At 44.4% G+C, this 5,510-nt stretch overlaps 1 pseudogene; it reads left to right on the forward strand.

Annotated features, from left to right (window-relative positions):
• The first annotated feature begins 601 nt into the window (after nucleotides 1-601).
• LOC128594980 (uncharacterized) lies at nucleotides 602-735 on the forward strand (annotated as a pseudogene).
• The last annotated feature ends 4,775 nt before the right edge of the window (nucleotides 736-5,510 follow it).

A 5,510-nucleotide genomic window follows, 5' to 3' on the forward strand; every position in this document is an offset into this window, starting at 1 on the left:
ATATTCTCTCGCTGATGTGTAAAGTCAGTAGCGCCATGTGCCTGAAGGACACCGGGCTGACATGACACAGGATGTCCTGTCCCAGCATCGCCATGAAATAGGAGCAAGGAGCTGGACACGTCTAATCCAAATTTCTCCTCTTCTAAATTCGGGACTTCAGAGCTGTAAATATGTTGCAGTATTTTACCACGAATCACTCTGAGTCCCTTATTTTGAGATGCATCAAAGTACACTTTGTCATTTTTGTCATTCATTCAGTTAATAGATATGTACCTAGCACTACCCCATGCCAGTCCTTCTTGAGGGACTCAGCAGTCAGATCCGTCCTTGTCCTCTTGGAGCTTACATTTTAAATAGCAGACTCCAATCTCTCTCTCTCCTCCTCTCACTTCTACCTACCCAATGACTGTATGGGCTTGGATTTCTGTGTTGGACATCCGTGCTTTTGTGTGAGAACCACATTACAAGTCGTCTTTACTCCTAGTTGAGTTGGCTACTGTGAATTTCTCACAGGGATGTACAGCACATTTCTGCCGGGAGCAGGCTGAAACCCATGTGGATGGCAGGGATAAATGACTTCTATCAAAGATTCTCTACTCTAATACTCTGGTTTCTCTTCTCTTTAGTAAAAGGCAAAAGATCACATAAATCTTTCGCCTTTTACTAAAGATTTCCGTGGAGAGGAACAACTCTGAGTCTGAAACCAATTTTTTGAGGCCTTGCTTTGGCAAGCCTACCTGACTGGTTAAAAAAAAGAAGATACGGGCTCGGTGCCTGTGGCTCAAGCGGCAAAGGCACCAGCCACATACACCTGAGCTGGTGGGTTCATATCCAGCCTGGGCCCACCAAACAACGATGACGGCTGCAACCAAAAAATAGCCGGGCCTTTGTGGCAGGTGCCTGTAGTCCCAGCTACTTGGGAGGCAGAGACAGGAGAATCACTTGAGCCCAGGAGTTGGAGGTTGCTGTGAGCTGTGATGCCACGGCACTCTACCCAGGGCGACAGCTTGAGGCTCTGTCTCAAAAAAGAAAAAGAAGATACGGCTTGAGTTTTGCATTTACTGCAGTATCTACAGGTAATTAAAGGGCAAATTAAAAAAAAAAAAAAAAAAGGTTCTTTACTCTGGGCACAGCAGGAAGAGGTTGGCTCAGTCTCCCCAGATAAGAAGAGAGAAGCACCCAGGAGCCCTCGGCTTTCCTGGAGAAAGGGGAGGGGCCATCTCAGTTCACAGCCCTGTGGCTCTGGGCCCAGGTCTTCCTGGGGTGGGGAGGAGCACTCCTGGCTGATAGCTGCTGAGGGATGGAGAGACTGCCCCTGGGACCTTCCTTTATGCCCAGTGTTTTTCTCCCTTCTGTCTTCTGAGGAACAGAATTGTAAATGCTGGATATCGAACACTTGGCATTCTGAGTTTTCTAACCCAGCTAGTGTGGGCAACTGGCTGGCTGTGTGGCTCTGTGGCAACTGTGTGGCTATGGCCCAGGGTGCTCTGAGCCTCCAGCTGCAGGTCACATGCTTGATGGGCACTAACACAAAGAGGAACACACAACCCAAACAGACAGAAATGGTCCTGTCCTCCTTTGTCCCTCAGTAGGAGGGGTCTGAGAGGGGGTGGCTTTTCCAGGGCTCTTCACACTGGTTTGCTTATTTTCTCTCTCTGGGGTCCTCAGGTATTCATTCTAATAACCTTCCAATGTGGATGACAGTATTCCAAGAAGGTATGCCTGAGGGCCCCTTTCCAGTCCATGAGTGACCCGGGGAGAAGAGTAAGCTGAATGGGAAAACAGGTGGATGCCTGGAAGGAATATAGCCATCCCTTTCTGGGGTCCCCAGGCCTCAATCAGATGAAACAGAGCATCCCAAGGGAAAAGTCAGGTTGACTTGGGACCGAATTCTAGCTCTGCCATTTAGCTTTGTGGTTTGTTAATCAACCCACTGACCCTATTTCTCCATCTGTAAAATGGGTCTAAGAATATAAACCTCATAGGATGTTCACAAGACTTAACTTACATAAAGTGTCTGGGACAGTGTCCAATGCATAGCAATTACTCAGTAAAGAGTGAAACTTTGCATTTATCCCAGAAAAAAATGGGAGGCCTTTAGGATCTTTAGGGTCAATGAAGGCGAAAGGGGGACCATCCTCATTTTCTCAAAAACGTTGCATCTGAGGACACAGTAGGGTCACCCACTAAAGTGTGCAAAGTTGAGTTCAATAGCTGACCAAGGTCCCCGGGCCAGATGTCTTCCCCACGCTCAGTGCACCTGGTTAGATGACAGAAGGAAATGAATGGGTGTATGGTGAGCACATCAAAGTCACCCTTGCAAGAGGGAAGAAAAGTAATTCCCACAAGCTTGTCTGTGGCATGATGGGGAAGCACGGTTGACTACCTTACAGGTGGCCACTGGGGCGTCACAGGGAGTTAGGGAACATCATCATGGGACCTGATGGACCCATGGCTTAGAAGAACACAATTAGGCAAGTTGTCATGCAGCCACTGGTCACTAATAACATTTGTAGAAAGTCATTTGAAAAATACCACCTTTTTTCCTTTTCCTTGTAATTTACTACCAACAATAGAAATTGCCTGTCTTCGTCCATTCAGGATGCTGTAACAAAATACCATGAATTAGGTGGCTTATATACAACAAAAGTATATTTCTCACCCTTCTGGAGGCTGAAGTCCAAGATCAAGGAGGATTTGGTGTCTGGGGAGGGACATTCCTCACAGATGGTGACTTCTCACATGTCCTCACGTGGCAGAGACAGGCAGCAAGCTCCCTCCCGACTCACAATCACACTGATCCCATTTCATGAGCTCATCTAATTCCCATTACCTACAAAAGAGCCCACCACTTTGTAATACCATCACCTTAGGGGGTGGAATTTCAATATACAAATTAGACCAGGGTGGGGAGCATGAACATTCAGTTAATAGCACTCACCAAAGTCTTTCTCAAGATAGAAAGGTGTTTATCCTCTTTAACTTCTCTGGTCTCTCAGAAAATGCAGTATTATTCCAGAGGTAGAAAAGAGACAGTAGTTTGGAAAGCTCGACTTACTGTGGTTACTACCGTCATGTGTTACTTGATGACAGGGATACAATGTAAGAGATGCACCATTGGGTGCTCTTGTTGTGTGTATACCATGGAGCGTACTTACACCACCTACGTGGTGTAGCCCGCACACTCCTAGGCTAGGTGGTATTGGGCCAAGGCCACACACTTGGGTATCATGGTACTCTGCTGAATACTGCCAGGGGTCCTCAAACTTTTTAAACAGGGGGCCAGTTCACTGTCCCTCAGACCGTTGGAAGGCTGGACTATAGTTTAAAAAAAAAAAAAAGATGAACAAATTCCTATGCACGCTGCACATATCTTATTTTGAAGTAAAAAAACAAAATGGGAACAAATACAATCACCCCGCCTCGTGTGGCCCATGGGCCGTAGTTTGAGGACCCCTGCTTGCAGGCGACTGGAGCACAATGGTAGGTATCTGTGTTTCTAAACATGGCTAAACGTAGAGGAGTAAAATATGGTATAAAAGATATAAAACAGGACACCAGCATAGGCACTTACCATGGATGGAGCCTGCAGGACTGGTAGTTGCTCTGGGTGAGTCAGTGAGTGAGAGGTGAGTGAATGTGAAGACCAAGGGCATGACTTGCACTGCTGTAGACGTTATAAACACTGCACATGTAGGCTGAACTAAATTTATTTTTAAGATTTTTCTTCAGTAAGAAGTTAACCTTAGCTTGCTGTAACTTTTTTACTTCATACGATTTTTTTTAAACTCTCTGACTCTTTTGTAATAACAATTAGCCTAAAACATGAACACATTCTACAGCTGTACAAAAATGTCTTCTTTCTTTATATCCTTACTCGGTGGGCTTTTTTCTATTTTTATTTTATTTTTTTACTTTTTCTAGTTTTTTTCTTTAAAATTAAGACACAAACACACACAGCTGCTCAGGCCTGGTCTGGATCAGGAGCATCAATATCACTGTCTTCACCTCCGTATCTTGTCCCACTAGATTCTAGGTCGTCAAGGGCAGTAACACCTATGGAGCTGTCACCTTTTATGATAACAGGGCCTTCTTTTGAAATACCTCCTGCAGGACCTGCCTGGGGCTGTTTTGCCTTCTTTTTTATAAGTAGAAAGACTACACTTTAAAATAAAAATGGAAAGTATAGTATAGTAAGTACATAAACCAGTGGAACAGTAGTTTAATATCCAATGTTACATCCTATACATATGAGCTAGATTTGGATATGACTGGCAGCCAGTAAGTTCATTTGCACCAGCATCACCACAAACATGAGTGCTGTTTGTAATACAGTGTTAGGACAGCTACAAAGTCACGAGTGGACAGGAATCTGTCAGCTTCATCATCATCTTACAGTAGTAAAATGATTTTTAACCAGTGTGCTGCAGCTGTGAGAGGTATGTTAGGTGTGCTGTGAAAATTTTTAAAGATCACTAATTAAATGATTTTTGAAAGAAGTTAAAAGCACAGTAATTATATTCTGTATTTTACTCTCTCCTTTTTTTTTTTTTATCAACATAATTTAAGTATGCTGCAGAACTTTAACTATGGGTTCAAGTGTGCCGTGAGATAAAAAGATTGAAAAACACTGTCCTATAGGCACGGTCTGTTGTTAACCAAAATGGTGTTATGCCTCGCATGACTGTATTTATAGCCCAACCATCTTGAAGTTGCTGGGCAAGAGCAGCTTCAGTCCTTGTTCACATAGGTTGCCCTTCTTTTGAAGAACTCCAAGGCTTTGTGAAACAGCCTCTGGCTAATCATCAAAAGGAGGCTTTGCATTGCAACTTGCCTCTCTCCTATCCAAAGTGAACTCTGTCACTTGGAAAGGGACCTCACCTTCCCAAGGTAAGACCTCACAGCTCACACGCTGACTTCTCTCGTGCTTGATTTAGCAGATGTATTTACAAAGCTGCACTAGCAGAGTCTCAGAGAAATGTAATCAGAGTACCACTGTCCCAGACCCCTCACCCTGCATCTGGGCACCAGCACTCACATCTGAGTGACGATGTAGAATTGAGGTCACTTCCAAATCTGACCCACATCCACAAAAGGGGGCAGCTGCGGTGCCAAGAGTGTTACTACTAATAACCTACTATGCTGCCATCAAACTGGACTAGAGACTTTTCTTTTTCTTATTTTAACGTCCATCCTTACACCACCTAATGAAGGAAATGGACCAGATTTGTTTTCCCCTTAGCTGAGGTCAGGAGGGATTGATGGACCTGTCCAAGTTGACAGAGGCAATGACTGTGCTTGGGGGAAGGTGCCCTTCCCTCACCGCCCTGCTTGGCTCTCAGAGGTCGGAGATCCTTGTGAAACAGATTTTTCTGGTTGGAAGCATTATGCAAATAGTAACATTTTATTGTTAATTAGACATTTCAAATAAATTGGAGCACTCAGAGACACATGTTTGTCTGTTTTTAATTTGTTCTGGCTTCTTTAAGAGATGCTTAAAGTACAAGGAG

The sequence above is a fragment of the Nycticebus coucang genome, chromosome 9 (genome assembly GCF_027406575.1).
Source record: "Nycticebus coucang isolate mNycCou1 chromosome 9, mNycCou1.pri, whole genome shotgun sequence".
NCBI classification, from domain to species: Eukaryota; Metazoa; Chordata; class Mammalia; order Primates; family Lorisidae; genus Nycticebus; species Nycticebus coucang.